The 19,101-nt window shown below is 39.5% G+C and overlaps 1 protein-coding gene across 1 annotated transcript in view; it reads right to left on the bottom strand.

The window, feature by feature from the left end:
- The window catches only part of NfI (Nuclear factor I), a gene marked incomplete in the record, with an annotated part of 283,358 nt that overhangs the window by 101,587 nt on the left and 162,670 nt on the right, over positions 1–19,101 (bottom strand).

Genomic DNA, 19,101 nt, shown 5'->3' with positions numbered 1-19,101 from the left:
GGTTATAATTAGTGTTGTGTGTAGTATTGTGGAAGGAGGAATTTTGGTGAGGGAGGGAGGAAGGGAGAGAATTGAGGTAGCCTTTATTGAGGTATGGCAGTCACTCTTGTTTTGCTCACCATACTAGCTTCGTGGTTCGCTATGGGGAACACACATGTACATGGGTATATACAGTGTGTGTGTGTGTATAGTGTAATAACAGCACCAGGAGTATGTTGAGAGGAGCTATTTTGGTGAGGGAGGTGATGTCGTAATCATAGCATCGTCTGCTGCTTGCTGTGTGATTTCTCATGCAGTGTATGGTGGCCACTGTACTGTTTGGGCACAATACCGACTTACTTATATAGTTCTGGTAAATAAAACATGTAGATAGGTATATATAACGTGTGTAAATAGTGTAATAAAAACAATAACAGTATGGTGGGAGGAGCAATGTTGGCGAGTACGATGTTGGAGTGAGGGAGACTGGCTGGGTGTGGCTGCTCACACTCGCAGTGTTCTGAATGTATTGATGGTGAATGTATATAGTGTGTGACAGTGTATAGTGTGTACATATACATAAATGAACATGAAACATTGGTGTGAATAACTGTATGATGGGAGGAGCAATGTTGGTGAATACAATGTTGGAGGAGTGAGGGAAGGCTGGCTGGGTGTGGCTGCTCACACTCGCGGTGTTCTGAATGTGTTGATGATGAATGTATATAGTGTGTGACAGTGTATAGTCTGTAAATAGATTGCATATATACATAAATTAGCATGATACATGGTAAATATGTGCAACATATGTGTACACAAGTGTCATGCACGTAACGCAGTGTCCTCGGACAGTACGGATGTTTTACTGCCATAATATAGTGTGCGTCTTCATTATATGTAGGATTAGCACGTAAAAACAAATAAAAATATATTTGGAACTGTGCGCAAAAAATTAACAAAAATATATTCATGGCAACTCGCACGCCCCGCCCCGGGCGTCCTACTGGCCCCGGGAGCATACGTCACGGGCGAACGGGGAATGAAGATGTCACGCGCCAACTTACAGACCCCATAGCAGCCAAAGTACGTACAAGTTCGATTTTTTTTTTACATACCCATACTGAGGGAAGGATTTCTGACACTTTAAAAAACAAAAGAATTTTTTCAAGAGAATTTATTTCCTGCGCACTGGGGGGGGGGGGGGGGCGGGGCGGGTGTCATATTTAGAGACGGCGCAGTTAAAGGGTTAAGAATCATTTCCAAATTTAACTACAGGTACACTGACACCATCCAATAGGAACTAAACCTAACCTTACAAATGAATTTTATTGCAAATGTGGTAGCCTAAAATAAATTAACTTTTAAAATATTTGATTTATTATTTTTATAAAACCTGTAAATACTAACAATTATTTGTGACAATTTAGAAACTTCAAAAACAGTTGGTGACAAGGTTGAAATATTTTCATGCTATACAGTACTGTACTGTATATCATGATATATCTGTGGTCTTCCAGGGCTGCCCCGCCAAGGTTGGGGCACAAGGCAGTAACAAAAGCATGTGGAAAAATTTCCAGTTAGTATATAAATGTAGCACTGGGACCCTGGGAGTCGGAGAGTCCCGGTAGTTCAGTCGGCTTTGTTCTTGACGCACAATCGAGATATCCGGGTTTGAATCCCGGGCGATACAGAAATGGTTGGGTGCATTTCCTTTCACATAATGCCTTTGTTCACTTAGCCTTGTGAGGGTGCATCCTGGCTGGGGTCAGTAATTTGGGAGGGGGGGGAGGGGAGGAGAGACCTACATAAAAGTCAAATGTGTATGAATACACTCTGGCTTCCTGTCCCCCGACACAATGAATTAAATTAAAAATAAATTAATAAATTCCTTCGTTCAATAGGCCTAGATTGGCATATATGACAGAATTCATGTTTCAGCTGAATCCACAGGAGGATAGCACCTCCAAGTGTCAATTAAGATAATTATCACCTTAAAACAAACTCATTAAAAATTCAAATCCACTCAATTATCAATCGATATCATACAGCATTGATTTTCTACTCCTAAGAATTATATGCTGTATAGATCTACAGTAGTATTACAGTTGGCTTCATTCTTGAAACACACAACTGAGGATCTCTGGTTAGATACCTGGGCACAACAGAAATGATTGAGCTCATTTTCTTTCACCTAATGCTACTGCTCACCTAGCAATAAGTAGGTACAGTATCTGGGAGTTAGGCAACTATTGTGGGGGTTGCATCTTAGGGAGGGTCAGTAGTCCAACCTTGGGGGCTCTCGATACAACTGATAATATATAATATACTGTGTATAATGTATTTTTGTGTAAACATTTTTAAGGGAATCTTTGTTGATTACAATGGATAACGAGATGTCTTGCTGCAATATATATTCATTGAATTAATAAAGTAATTGTGACCTTCCTGCAGCTGTGTATCCGTTAAGCTAAAGCGCTACATTTTTGGTCCTGCTCAAACTGGATGATAGTCAAAGTTCCGAAAGGACAGTATTTTTTCGCCATACTGTAATTGGTTCACTTCTCTGGGTACTGTAACAAAGTAGCAACACTTTTTTCTCTCTGGTTTCATTTGGTTTCTATTTCCCATTGTCAGAATCAAGAAGGCTTTTCGGCTTATTGAAGTACTGTACTCCTAAGTTAATGGTTGACCTTCCTTGGGATGCAACCTACAACATTCACTTAACTCTTGGGTTCCAATTTACTGCTAGGTAAAGAGAAGCATCAGGTGTAAGGAAATATGAGTAAACATCTTGCCTTGCCCAGGAATCAAACTTGGGTCCACATTATGGGACAATTACACTAACCATAAAGCAACATTGCTTGTAGGCTGATAAATTAATTGTACCTTCACAGTCATTTCAAAATAAACTGCTTATCATTTTTTCTTGCTTTGGCCTTTTTATTTTCAACTTTCTCACTTGTATATGTTGACTGCAGTAATCCTCATACTTTGCACACTTTCCTGTTTTTTAAGATGAATAGGTACTGCTTCACTCTTGCCATTACCACTTGCCATTTAAGTTGGTTAAGCACCACTGGGTCTGGCCACTAAATGGTTGAGTGACTGGATATCTTAGCTTTTGGCTACAGGAGCCTTAATAAGCATAACAGTACTTGAAGATACTGTTGATTAAATATCATTTAGAGTATTATGTGAGAGGAAGGGTTGATCTGGTGAGACATGCTGACCTCAAGGAAGAGATTGGACATGGACACAAGGGACAGTCTTGTGATGATATTTCCACCACAAGAAGGTGATGATTGATAATATTTACTTTCTGACAGTTTTACTTAATATTTTTGTATCTTATTAAAATACTGGTTGATACCTGGTTGATGGGGTTCTGGGAGTTCTTCTACTCCCCAAGCCCGGCTCGAGGCCAGGCTTGACTTGTGAGAGTTTGGTCCACCAGGCTGTTGCTTGGAGCGGCCCGCAGGCCCACATACCCACCACAGCCTGGTTGGTCCGGCACTCCTTGAAGGAAACAATCTAGTTTCTTCTTGAAGATGTCCACGGTTGTTCCGGCAATATTTCTTATGCTCGCTGGGAGGACGTTCAACAACCGTGGACCTCTGATGTTTATACAGTGTTCTCTGATTGTGCCTATGGCACCTCTGCTCTTCACTGGTTCTATTCTGCAATTTCTTCCATTTACTAACTGTAAATTACTTTACTGTACTAACTTATATTCTTAATTCTTTGATCTTGAATGTCTTGATCAGAGAAAGTTTCACCAGATTCATTTTCTAAAATCCACTACCTGTACATGCATACATTTATTTATTTAATGCTTTTATGACCTCAACATTCACACCATTGTAAACAGGAATTGCCTTAAAACACCATTATTTTTCCCACTGCGGTTCTCTCTTGTTCCCATTTATGTCAAGGAAATTACAAAAAAATCAACTTTCTTAAAATTTGAGCCGGCCTGTAATACAAAAACCATTATACTGTACTGAGGTGCTAAGGAGCAGAATTAGGATAAAAGCCCTCATATGTCTGCATGTTCAACAAAATACTTGCACACACTTAAACAAATTTATATTTACTTGACAGCGTTTTATTGTACAGACGTTTGTTCGTACGCATATGGGTCGAACGAGTGGTGCTGGGGGCGAAGCGCTCTCAGTTTGTTTACAAGTCTATTCCGACGACCAATCTTGAATTCATTGTAAACAATTTCATTGTTTTTCTGCTTTTTTTCTGAACAGCAAAGTTCTTATTATATATCATGCCATGGGTCCCAGGATGGTGAGGTGACAGGATGGATGGATGGTGGGGGGGGGATGGATGGATGGTGGGGGGGGGGATGGATGGATGGTGGGGGGGGGGGATGGATGGATGGTGAGGGGACTGGATGGATTGATGGAGGGAGGGGAACTGGATGGATGGATATGGGGGTGGGTGGATGGATGGATGATGAAGGGATTGGATGGATGGATGGTGGGGGAGCTGGATAGATGGATGGTTAGGGGACTGGATGGATGGATGGATGGATGGATGGATGGTGGTGGGGGGACTGGATGGATGGTGGGGGGGAGACCAGATGGATCGATGGTGGTGGGGGACTGGATGGATGGTGGGGGACTGGATGGATGGTGGGGGACTAGATGGATGGATGGATGGTGAGGGGACTAGATGGATGGATGGAGGATGGGGACTGGATGGATGGTGGGAGGACCGGTGGCTGAATGGACAGAACACTGAACGCGTGATCCTGTGGTCCCGGGTTCGATCCCAGATGCCGGCGAGAAACAATGGGCAGAGTTTTTTCACCCTGATGCACCTGTTACCTAGCAGTAAATAGGTACCTGAGAGTTAGTCAGCTGTCACGGGCTGCTTCCTGGGGGAAGAAGGGGGTGGAGGCCTGGTCGAGGACCGGACCGCGGGGACACTAAGCCCGGAAATCATCTCAAGATAACCTCAAGATGGTGAGACTGAATGGATGGATGGATGGTGAGGAGGGACTGGATGGGTGGATTGTGAGGAGGGACTGGATGGGTGGATTGTGAGGAGGGACTGGATAGATGGATAGTGAGGGGACTGGATGGATGGATGGTGAGTGAACTGGATGGATGGATGGTGGATGTGGGCTGGATGGATGGTGGTGGGACTGGATGGATGGATGGTGGGACTGAATGGATGGATGGTGAGGGGACTGGATGGATGGTGGGGGAACCGGATGGATGGATGGAGGGGGAACTGGATGGATGGATGGAGGGGGAACTGGATGGATGGATAGGGGGGATGGATGGTGGAGAGAGAGACTGGATGGATGGTGGGGTGACCCCTCCGTTTCTCACACCGCACCCTCCCTGCCAACCCCTAACTCACCACTGGACCCTCTCCACCTCCCCCATCCTGTCACTGGACCCTCCTCGTTACCTCCATACCACACCACTACGAGGGGGCCTCGTAGCCTGGTGGATAGCGCGCAGGACTCGTAATTCTGTGGCGCGGGTTCGATTCCCGCACGAGGCAGAAACAAATGGGCAAAGTTTCTTTCACCCTAAGTGCCCCTGTTACCTAGCAGTAAATAGGTACTTGGGAGTTAGTCAGCTGTCACAGGCTGCTTCCTGGGGTGTGTGTGTGTGTGGTGTGGGGGGAAAAAAAAAAAAAAAAAAAAAAAAAGTAGTTAGTAAACAGTTGATTGACAGTTGAGAGGCGGGCCGAAAGAGCAAAGCTCAACCCCCGCAAAAAAACACAACTAGTAAAACACAACTAGTAAACACACACACACACACACACACACACAGACCTGTCTCCTGCAGCACATATCAAGCGGATAACATCAGCGGCATATGCCAGGCTGGCCAACATACGAACGGCATTCAGAAACTTGTGTAAAGAATCATTCAGAACTTTGTATACCACATATGTCAGGCCAATCCTGGAGTATGCAGCCCCAGCATGGAGTCCATATCTAATCAAGGATAAGACTAAACTGGAAAAGGTTCAAAGGTTTGCCACCAGACTAGTACCCGAGCTGAGAGGTATGAGCTATGAGGAGAGACTACGGGAATTAAACCTCACTTCGCTGGAAGACAGAAGAGTTAGGGAGACATGATCACCACATTCAAGATTCTGAAGGGAATTGATAGGGTAGATAAAGACAGGATATTTAACACAAGGGGCACACGCACAAGGGGACACCGGTGGAAACTAAGTGCCCAAATGAGCCACAGAGATATTAGAAAGAATTTTTTTAGTGTCAGAGTGGTTGACAAATGGAATGCATTAGGAAGTGATGTGGTGGAGGCTGACTCCATACAGTTTCAAGTGTAGATATGATAGAGCCCAATTGGCTCAGGAATCTGTACACCTGTTGATTGACGGTTGAGAGGCGGGACCAAAGAACCAGAGCTCAACCCCCGCAAACACAACTAGGTGAGTACACACTGCCCCCCCCCCCAGCTGTATCAGCCACATCTGGATGGTATTAATACAGGCTTTGTTGTTACCAGCCGGTGGATCACGAGGCAGACTGCATGACATTAAACTCTTGTTGTTTACTGACTGTGAAAGCCTGATTGCTTGCTTGATACCTGCTTGATGAGGTTCTGGGAGTTCTACTTCCCAAGCCTGGCCTGAGGCCAGGCTGTTGCTTGGAGCGGCCCGCAGGCCCACATATCCACCACAGCCCGGTTGGTCTGGCACTCCTTGGAGAAAATGATCTAGTTTTCTCCTGAAGATGTCCACGGTTGTTCTGGCAATATTTCTTATGCTCGCTGGGAGGATGTTGAACAGCCGTGGACCTCTGATGTTTATACAGTGTTCTCTGATTGTGCATATGACTGTAAATGGCTAAATGACTGTAAATGGCTGAATGACTAAATGCCTAACCAGTTGCTACCACAAATCTGAATGCTATACCGCCTTTGGTTATGACTGCCTGTGACTGGTCTTGACTGTGAATGCTTGACTGACTTGTGACTAAGTAACTGGTTCTGACTGGCTGCCACATAAGAGGCAGAAATGTTTGAAAAGAAAATCTGAAACCAGTGATGCAGATATGAATGTGCTTAAGACGAGCAGGGGACGGTCTCACCTCATCCTCCTCCTCCTTTCCCCCGTCTCTCCTCCTCACCCTCCCCATACACCAACACCGCTTCTCCCTCCCTCCCTCCCTCCTCAACGTCTCCCATATGCCATCAAGAGTCCCCAGTAAAGGTAAAGTGCAGTTAACCCTTAAACTGCGCAACATGTCATATGACGTGTTGAGTAACTTTCTATAAATTGCACATCACGTCATATGTCGTGTTGGGGTACTACACAAGATTTAAACGGCCCGCGGATACAAAGGGTTCACCTCACCTTCATCAGGGTTCTTGTAAACAGATGCCATTTAAAAACGAATCATGGGCCACATTCCCAGGTGTTAGGTTAGGTAGGGTTGGTTAGGTTCGGTCATATATCTACGTTAGTTTTAACTCAAATTTAAAAAAAATAGCTCATACATAATGAAATGAATAGCTTTACCATTTCATAAGAAAAAATTTGAAAAATATTGAAATTCTGGAAAACTTGGCTTATTAGGCAAATTGGGCCTTGAATAGTATGAATTTAATCCATTCCAGCACCGAGCGAAATTTCAAAAACGAATTTCCCCTTTTAAAATATTGGAAATAAAAATAATCAGTTCCACCACCGAAAAACATAAATATGATATTCGATTGTTTAAATAATAGAGCAGCCTATCTGACATACACTGAACTAACCTTTATGACATTTGTTCTTTTTTAAACGTTGTTCACTTTTTTTATTTTTTTATAGCAAAAGGTTTGTTCAGTGTTTGTCAGGTAGGCTGCTCCATGTTTCATTAAAAAAAAAAAAAGAAAAAAAAAAAAAATTTGAAAAAAAAAGGAAAAATGTCATAAAGGTTCATTCAGTGTTTGTCAGGTAGGATGCTCCAATATGACAATCTTTCTTTGTTTCAAATCTGTTCAATTTGTTTTGTATTTTTCATTTATTTATTAATAATGGAGCAGCCTACCTGACAAACATTGAACGAACCTTTATGACATTTTTCCTTTTTTCAAATTTATTCAATTTTTTTTTTTTAAGCCCTTAAACTACGCAAAACTGCATATGCAGTTTTGAGTAACTGACGCAAAAGTGCACAACACTGCATGTAGCATTACACACAGAAATCACAATAGCGTGATGCATCAAATGAACAAATCCACAAGGGCCGTGACTAGGGTTCGAACCTACATCCTATTCAACTGATTGACGATATTCGAATCTATTAGTTTCGAATCCTCATGATGGCCCATGTGGATTTGTTCACTGCATGCAGTTTTGGAGTACTACGCAAGATTTAAACGGTCCGCGAATACACGGGGTTCACATCACCTTCCTCAGGGCTCTTGTAAACAGACGCCATTTAAAAAAAATTGTGAGCAACATTCCCAGGTGTGAGAGCCTCAGTGCTCAGTGAGCCACCAAGGCTGGCGCACGCAGCATGAGCTCACAGCATTGCTGTTCAGCTTGTGATCACAGTATTGCCTAAAAATGCCAAAAATATATGTAACTGGTGTTATTTAGCGATGATATTACAGTATATAAATGACCAGGATTCTGATAACAGCAGGATTGTTGTGATAATTTGCGCTGTGCTGTGGGAGGAGTGATGTTGAGGGAGGGAGAGAGGGCTGTAGCGTAGTCTGTCAAATCTGTGTGGCCACCTGTTCCTCTTTGCACTTATTATACTAGCTTAGTGTTTGCTATGGTGAAAAAACATGCAAATACTTACTTATAATGTCTGTATGTAGTGAATAAAAGTAAAAACAGTATGGTGTGAGGAGAATGTGGGTGAGTCAGGTGAGGTGAGGGAGGGAGTGGCAGCCAGTGGCGGGCTGGCTGGTGTGTGGTCACTCCTTGCTGATTTTTTACTAAGAAGAACATAAGAACAAAGGTAACTGCAGAAGGCCTATTGGCCCATACGAGGCAGCTCCTATCTATAACCACCCAATCCCACTCATATACATGTCCAACCCGCTCTTGAAACAATCGAGGGACCCCACCTCCACCACGTTACGCGGCAGTTGGTTCCACAAATCAACAACCCTGTTACTGAACCAGTATTTACCCAAGTCTTTCCTAAATCTAAACTTATCCAATTTATACCCATTGTTTCGTGTTCTGTCTTGTGTTGATATTTTTAATACCCTATTAATATCCCCCCTGTTATGTCCATTCATCCACTTGTAAACCTCTATCATGTCACCCCTAACTCTTCGCCTTTCCAGTGAATGCAACTTAAGCTTTGTTAATCTTTCTTCATATGAAAGATTTCTAATTTGGGGAATTAACTTAGTCATCCTACGTTGGACACGTTCAAGTGAATTTATATCCATTCTATAATACGGCGACCAAAACTGAACTGCATAATCTAAATGGGGCCTAACCAGAGCAAGATATAGCTGAAGAACCACACCAGGAGTCTTGTTACTAACGCTTCGATTAATAAATCCCAGTGTCCTATTCGCTTTATTACGAACATTCATGCATTGATCCTTTTGCTTTAAATTCTTACTAATCATAACTCCCAGATCCCTTTCGCAATCCGACTTCGCAATCTCAACACCATCTAGCTCGTATCTTGTAACTCTATCATCATTACCTAGCCTCAGAACTTTACATTTATCAGCATTAAACTGCATTTGCCAATCCTTTGACCATTTCAAAACCCTATCTAGGTCAACATGAAGTGATAGTGAGTCCTCCTCCGAATTAATTTCCCTACCGATTTTCGTATCATCGGCAAATTTGCAAATGTTGCTACTCAAACCTGAATCTAAATCATTTATATATATTATTAACAACAGAGGTCCCAGGACAGAGCCCTGAGGTACTCCACTAACAACATTATCCCACTCTGACTTAACCCCACTTATACTAACTCTCTGTTTCCTTTGGAATAGCCATGCCCTAATCCAAGTTAATATAGCACCCCCAATACCATGAGCTTCTATTTTTTTAATTAGTCTTTCATGTGGCACTGTATCAAAAGCTTTGCTAAAGTCAAGGTACACAACATCACAATCCTTACCACTATCAACTGCCTCAACTATGCTGGAATAAAAAGTTAGCAAATTTGTTAAACATGAACGGCCATTTGTAAAACCATGTTGCGACTCATTTATTAATTTATGTTTTTCAAGATGGAGACGAATTGTATTTGCAATTATTGATTCAAGTAACTTTCCCACAATAGACGTTAGGCTAATTGGCCGATAGTTTGACGCAAGTGATCTATCTCCTTTCTTAAAAATTGGTACCACATTAGCTACCTTCCATGACTCTGGCACTCTGCCTGACTCTATTGATTTATTAAATATGGTAGACAGTGGCTCGGAAAGCTCCTCTTTGCATTCTTTAAGCACCCTGGCAAACACTTCATCCGGCCCTGGGGATTTGTTTGGTTTTAGTTTTTCTAATTGTTTAATTACATCCTCCCTGGTAACTGCTAAACTAGTCAACCTGTCCTCATCCCCACCCACATAGACTTGTTCGGCTGAAGGCATATTGTTAAGTTCTTCTTTAGTAAATACAGATATAAAATATTTGTTAAAAATATTACTCATCTCCTTGTCATTATCCGTTATTTGACCTGTCTCAGATTTTAATGGACCTATCCTTTCCCTAGTCTTAGTTTGATATAACTGAAAAAACCCTTTAGGATTTGACTTTGCTTGCTCTGCTATGCAAACTTCATAGTTTCTTTTTGCTTTTCTAATCTCTTTTTTAACATTTCTAATCAGTTGTATGAATTCCTGTTCTAAACTGACTTCCCCATTCTTAATCCTTTTGTACCAAGCTCTCTTTTTACCTATAAGGTTCTTTAAATTATTTGTTATCCACTTTGGGTCATTAGTATTCGATCTATTCAATTTGTATGGTATACTACGTTCCTGTGCTTTGTTTAGAATATTCTTAAATAAGTTATATATTAAATCCACATCGAAATCCCCTTCTACGTCACCTATCGGTGGGTTCATGTCTCGCTCCAAGTCCGGCCCACACCCCATATCCAAGACTTTCCAATCTATTTGACCCAAAAAATTTCTTAGGCTATTAAAATCAGCTTTCGAAAATCTGGCACTTTAACAGAATTTTCTCCTACAGGTCTATTCCATTCTAATACTCATACTCAGCATACCAACTTAGTGGTTCGTTATGGTGAGCACAAATGTAGATACTTATATATAATGTATATATATATAGTGTAATAACAGCAAAAGGAGCTTTGGGAGAAGCCTTTTGGTGAGGGAGGTGGTGACATCTGCATGACTTATGACTGTGTAAAGGTGGCCACTATGCTCTGTGGGCACTATACCAGCTTAGTTGGACAGTTATGGTGAACAAAACAAGTAGATACTTATATATAATGTGTGTATATAGTGTAATAACACCACAAACAGTATTCTTGATGGAGGAATGTTATTGCATCTGGCCTTGAACCATTGAGAGAGGAAGGGAGGGATCATCAGCAGTCTCCGTGGTGTAGTGGTAAGACACTCGCCTGGCGTTCCGCGAGCGCTATGTCATGGGTTCGTATCCTGGCCGGGGAGGATTTACTGGGCGCAATTCCTTAACTGTAGCCTCTGTTTAACGCAACAGTAAAATGTGTACTTGGATGAAAAAACGATTCTTCGCGGCAGGGGATCGTATTCCAGGGACCATAGGATTAAGGACTTGCCCGAAATGCTACGCATACTAGTGGCTGTACAAGAATGTAACAACTCTTGTATATATCTCAAAAAAAAAAAAAAAAAAAAAAAAAAAAAAAAAAAAAAAAAAAAAAAAAAAAAAAAAAAAAAAAAAATCAGTTGTGTGTGGCCACCTGTTACTGTCTGCCATCAGTATACAAGCTTAGTGGTTCGCTATGGTGAACACAAATGTAGATACTTATTACACTATATATGCCCGTAATACATAACAGCAAAAGAAGTGCTGTTAATGCTGATAAATGTAAAGTTCTGAGGCTAGGTAATGATAGAGTTACAAGATACGAGCTAGATGGTGTTGAGATCGTGAAGTCGGATTGCGAAAGGGATCTGGGAGTTATGATTAGTAAGAATTTAAAACAAAAGGATCAATGCAATAATGTTCATAATAAGGTAAATAGGACACTGGGATTTATCAATCGAAGCGTTAGTAACAAGACACCTGGTGTGGTTCTTCAGCTGTATTTTGCTCTGGTTAGGCCCCATTTAGATTATGCAGTTCAGTTTTGGTCGCCGTACTATAGAATGGATATAAATTCACTTCAACGTGTCCAGTGTAGGATGATTAATTTAATTCCCCAAATTAGAAATCTTTCATATGAAGAAAGATTAACAAAGCTTAAATTGCATTCACTGGAAAGGCGAAGAGTTAGGGGTGACATGATAGAGGTTTACAAGTGGATGAATGGACACAATAAAGGGGTTATTAATAGGGTATTAAAAGTATCAACACAAGACAGAACACGAAACAATGGGTATAAATTGGATAAATTTAGATTTAGGAAAGACTTGGGTAAATACTAGTTCGGTAACAGGGTTGTTGATTTGTGGAAACAATTACCACGTAACGTGATGGAGGTGGGGTCCTTCGATTGTTTCAAGCGCGGGTTGGACATGTATATGAGTGGGATTGGGTGGTTATAGATAAGAGCTGCCTCGTATGGGCCAATAGGCCTTCTGCAGTTGCCTTTGTTATTATGTTCTTATGTTCTTAAGTGTTAGGAGAAGCCATTTTGGTAAGGGAGGTGGCATCTTCCTGACTTGTCATACTGTGTAAGGGTAGCCACTATGCTCTTTGTGCACTATGCTAGTTTAGATGAACACTTATGGTGAACAAAACATATAGATACTTACATATAATGTCTGTATGTAGTGAATCAAAGCAAAAATAGTATGGTGGGAGGAGGATGTTGGCGAGTGAGAAGTTTTTGAGGGAGAGAGTGGTAACGAGTGGCCAGCCACTCCTAAAAGGAGTGGCTGGCCACTCCTCGTTGCTTTTTGACTCACAATATCAACTTAGTGTTTCGTTATGGTGAGCAAAACATGCAGATACTTATATATAACCTGTGTATATAGTGTAATAACTACAAAAGTTTTTGTTTATTGTTTTATGAACATAATAAATGAATCAATAATATGCACACCATAATTTTGAGTACAGCGATGATTCACACATTTTATAATATAAATATATCATACTACACACTATTGAATAATATTACTGCAAAAAACTAAGAAAAAATCAATCAGAGACATTGAAATAATTAGGTAATAATATCTTTGTGGCAACTCCCGCCTGACTAAATATATCAAATATCTAAGTCTTCTTAGTTTTGGAGAATATGATCAGGTCGACCTGATCATATTCTACAGAACCAAGAAGACTTCCGAACTTCTTATCAAAAACAGCCCGAAGCCGACGGAGAACCCTCTACAGCAGTCAAGCGTTGTATACATGTACACTTGCCCCCACGAAGGATGTAACCTTCAATGTAAGTACATAGGTATGACATCGACCAAGCTGACGAGGCGTTTGACGTGTCATCTTCAATCCGGTGCCCCCAGGAATCACATGAGACAAGCCCATGACATCACCCTAACAAGAGAAATGTTGAACAAAAATACCTGTATAATAGACAAACCCCAAGATGCAAGAAGATTATAAATTCTTGAAGTAATTCACATAAGAATAGAACAACCTACCATGAACACCCAAATCACGGAACTATTTACTCTACTCACTATGAGAGTAAGGACAAGACCAGAACATAACGATGCCAACACAGAAGACACTGTTCAACATAACAGGCCAATTACACCTGATTAAACTTTGGGATAGGAGCTGCCTCGTATGGGCCAATAGGCCTTCTGCAGTTACCTTTATTCTTATGTTCTTATGTGCTTCGCCTCCCCTTTATCCCCTATGTATCCCCCTTCTTTTTACCTTTATTGTACTTGTCTTATCAAATGACCCCATACGAGTATAAATCAACGAGTTCTGTAATTTCTTTTCACTTGAGAATGAACCATGGAGGTTCGAAACGTTGAGCAAATTGTATAAATAAGTGTAATACATTCTATAGTAATTCACTTTTTTCTTCACCTTGAAATAACGAAAATGAGTTTTGGAGAACTCCTCTTTCAGCTAAGCCCTGATGCTAGGAAAATAGAGGGATAGAAGCCCAAAACCAGAAGATAGTAAATACTGAATATGCGGTCATATTCAATGAGACATATATACTGTATACATATATAATATACAACTTTAGAACACTTTCCCACCAGGAGACTCGAACCCTAGCCAGCACAGAAGCCTTCCAGCAACTGGCATAACAGGTACGCCTTAACCCACTCCACCACCTGCTCAGACCCTTAAAAGAGATGGTAATTTCGGAGTATTTATATACTCCAAAGACCACCACCTCCCAAGAGCACTAGAGCAAGTGAGGGGTCATTTTTACGTTTTTTCATCAAGTCCCTGTTAATATGGGAGAACACTGTGTCTATGCTTAAGGCACAACTCTCCTAAACACGATATGTCTCCTATATAATATATATAATATATAAATATATATATATATATATATATATATACATATATATATATATATATATATTTATATATTATATATATTATATAGGAGACATATCGTGTTTGTATTTATATATATATATATATATATATATATATATATATATATATATATATATATATATATATATATATATATATATATATATATATGTCGTACCTAGTAGCCAGAACGCACTTCTCAGCCTACTATGCAAGGCCCGATTTGCCTAATAAGCCAAGTTTTCCTGAATTAATATATTTTCTCTAATTTTTTTCTTATGATATGATAAAGCTACCCATTTCATTACGTATGAGGTAATTTTTTTTTAATTGGAGTTAAAATTAACGTAGATATATGACCGAACCTAACCAACTTTACCTAACCTAACCAAACCTATCTTTATAGGTTAGGTTCGGTTATATAGCTAAAAAAGTTAGGTTAGGTTAGGTTAGGTTAGGTTAGGTAGTCGAAAAATAATTAATTCATGAAAACTTGGCTTATTAGGCAAATCAGGCCTTGCATAGTAGGCAAAGAAGTGCGTTCTGGCTACTAGGTACGACATATATATATATAAAACTGAAAACTCACACCCCAGAAGTGACTCGAACCCATACTGCCAGGAGCACTCTGCTGGCGTACAGGATCCCTTAACCGCTCGACCAACACGACCGGACAAAAGAGTATGGTAGCCGAGGCTATTTCCAACCCCCCGCCGGCACTCAGTTGGTAATCTTGGGCATGGTATTTTATCAAATCACCTCATTCTTTGGGGCACACATGAGGAACACAAATGCGAACAAGCCTGAATGGTCCCCAGGACTATATGCAACTGAAAACTCGCACCCCAGAAGTGACTCGAACCCATACTGCCAGGAGCACTCTGCTGACGTACAGGATCCCTTAACCGCTCGACCAACATGACCGGACAAAAGAGGATGGTAGCCGAATTTATTCATTATATTCATATTTATTCTGAGGTGTGAGTTTTCAGTTGTATATATAATATATATAATATAAACTCAGCTCTGTACAAAAACCTCACACTGTTGCTAATTGGAGTAATTTGCTAAGTAAAAAAAAAAAAAAAAGTATATTAACATGTTTAAAATTTGCTAAGATTTAATCAGAACATTAAATGTCAATATAAACTTAACATGGAAAAGTTTAATAATGATTGCCTCCTGTAATACTATGAAATCTTTAAGTAAAAGCTCGGCTATTATGAATAAATTAATTTTAAGAGTAAAAATATAAGTACCGCTGACTGAACTACATTTCCCATAAAAACAATAATAAGGTTATAAATAATGACTACCATCTGCACGTACTTCATACATACAGGCCAATCAAATATTACTCTCACACATTAAAATAAAGGAGAGGCAAATATATTTATATATTTTAAATATAAACACACACTCGAGAAAAACACAAGAAGCGATGAGAAATACGGGAAAAAACAAAGAGAGAAATTAAGTGTTACCTAAATTTGTTACACTTTCAACATGTCATTTATATTTACTTCATAAATAACATAAGAGGTAAGTTGTTTATCATCATGATTGAAACATAACAAATCCTAGTTAAAGGTAACAAAGTCAATAATAATAATAACAACACAAGTTTCAATAAATAAATACTTAATCAAAATTGGCACAACAAAAAAAGTTTCACTATTATTCAATTTAAATACTTAAACTACAACCACTTTTCACCCATCATTCTAATCTATACAATCATCATTTCCATACCTTCCAGCCTCTCGAGAGCCTTGAATAAAGTACAGTAGTCTTAGTACATTCTCCAAAAACAAGGTTAGTTTTGCCAGTGCTTACCATATATGTTTTGAACTGTGTTTTCCTAGCTCATCAAAGGCCTGCTGTAAAGCAAACTGCAGACCAAAAGTATTATAATTGCTGTCAGGTCTGCCAACCATTATGTAATTCCGTTACAGTATATTGTTGTTACAGTATAATAACCGCGTATGGTTTCTCTCGTAATGCCATGCTGATAAATGCAGTATAGGAAACGTTGTTAATATTTCTCTGGCAAGCAATATAGATGTGTGGCCAAAAATATTGATATTAAATATCTTTATTAAACTAAGAGTGTTAAATACTGTACGTGTATATCTATGATTAATTAGTTTACAGCGCTATTGAAAACTCGTTAATGAATGATCATGAAGTACTGAACAGTACAGTATATAAAAATCCTCATTTATGAAAGGGAATTTTAATACTGTACTGTACTTATATATATATTATGTTAAATACAGTATAACTTATGACCAAGGCAATGGCAAGCATTGTGTTATATCAGATCATTATTATACTTCATTGTGTTTTCAATGTCAACCAACATGATAGATCAAAAAGAGACAAAAAACTATTGAGAAAAACAAATTGTTAGTATCAAGAGTTAAACAACAAAATTAAAATTAAGGTTTACAGAACAATGGACAACCAGAAATAAACTATTATAAATTACATCACATTAATGTGATTTCTTTGTGCACATGCAGAATAAACTGCTGTTAAATTCAGCAAAACATACAATAAAATAAGTTAAATAAAATATTATCATTACTATAAGATATACAAAAGATTAGAATACAGTGGTTATTAGGTGCAGTATTGTATAGCCCGTATTACAGTACTGTACAAGTAATACTGTACCACTAAATACGTTTATGCGTTTCATTATTACTGTATGCGTTCCAGGCATAATTTATAAAGAGTGAATTCGGTTTAAAAATAAATTTGCAGAATTCTACTTGAAAAGTACGCAAATGCATTTGAATAGTTAAGGAAATTTAGCAATGATATAAAGTTTTTAAAGTGATAATGAAGCATTTAGTCTGTTTGTAGGTAACTATAACAGTAGTACAGTTACAGTATTTAATATTCACAATAACAGAAAACATACTGCCGTATTTAGGGTAAAGAAATGTGTGAGAATTATGTTACACAATGTTAATTAGGTATTTCTTTGTTTCTCTTTTATTAATTTTGATTAATATATATTAAGATTAGTTGATTAAGAGAAGTACAGGTGTACAGTATTTTATTGCATTTGAGAAGGTCATTCCATAATTTAGGACCCCTTGAGTCATACTCATGGAATTTAAAATACATTGTGATGTCCATAGGCTCTGTTGCAGCCTTCAATAGAGCATTTGAGGTCAGCATTAATATTAAAACTTGAGTTTTATAGATGTAGGGTGCACTTGATATTTAGTATGTTCAAGGATGTTACATGCCATCTGGGACTGGAGTTTGTTATTGTTCCAATTGCTGCTTTGTTGAGTGATTATGATGATGAGGTAATTTTGAGTTGTAGATACCAATTCAATGTGAGTAGATGAGTGAAAATCCTAGTGCTTGCTTGGGCCTGATATGAATTACGTGATACACTCTTGGATGATAGATATGCAGAGAAAACCTGACTTAACAAAATTCCAGAAATTGTAAATAGAGAAGCAAACTTCTGTATGACCTGCAATAAAGAGCCATCATACTTAAGGTTGTGCATCTGAGAATGCAACAACAGTATAATGATTAAGGAATTCTTGACCTAGGTTTAGTGTACAGTACTGTACTGTATTTATGTATAACTTAAATGTAAAGCTGATACTGACCTATGCTTCTGAATAGTAGATTATTTGATTTGAGTCGTATTCTTAGAATGTAATTAAGAGTTCCTAAAAAAACTATGAAGTTTTGTATGATACAATATTACATTAATAGAGAAGTACCAACTGTTAATAGAAAGTTGGAAAGACATTCTAGAAATCTATATGTAGCTAGGCAGGGTTAGGGGGGAGGAAATGCCAAGGACCATGTATGAAGCTAGGAAGAATTAGTAGGGGATGTCAGGTGTCCTGTATGTGATCAGGTAGAGTTGCCACATATGTGGTCAGGCTGGTTTTGATGACGATGATGAGGACCACATATGTGGTCAGGTAGGGTTTGATGACGATGTTGAGGCCCACATATGTGGTCAGGTAGGGTTTGATGACGATGTTGAGGACCACATATGTGGTCAGGTAGGGTTTGATGACGATGTTGAGGCCCACATATGTGGTCAGGTAGGGTTTGATGACGATGTTGAGGCCCACATATGTGGTCAGGTAGGGTTTGATGACGATGTTGAGGCCCACATATGTGGTCAGGTAGGGTTTGATGACGATGTTGAGGCCCACATATGTGGTCAGGTAGGGTTTGATGACGATGTTAAGGCCCACATATGTGGTCAGGTAGGGTTTGATGACGATGTTGAGGCCCACATATGTGGTCAGGTAGGGTTTGATGACGATGTTGAGGCCCACATATGTGGTCAGGTAAGGTTTGATGACGATGTTGAGGACCACATATGTGGTCAATTGGAGAGACATTTTGATGTGTCAGACTCAAAAGGGGGTTGCTTCATTACGAATACATAGTCCAAAACCGGCAAATCTAGTGGTGGTGGCCATCAAGTTGGTTCAA

Source organism: Procambarus clarkii, chromosome 65, assembly GCF_040958095.1.
Source record: "Procambarus clarkii isolate CNS0578487 chromosome 65, FALCON_Pclarkii_2.0, whole genome shotgun sequence".
Taxonomy (NCBI): Eukaryota; Metazoa; Arthropoda; class Malacostraca; order Decapoda; family Cambaridae; genus Procambarus; species Procambarus clarkii.
The sequence above is the reverse complement of the archived record's forward strand: the minus strand, read 5'-3'. Positions and strand labels throughout refer to the sequence as shown.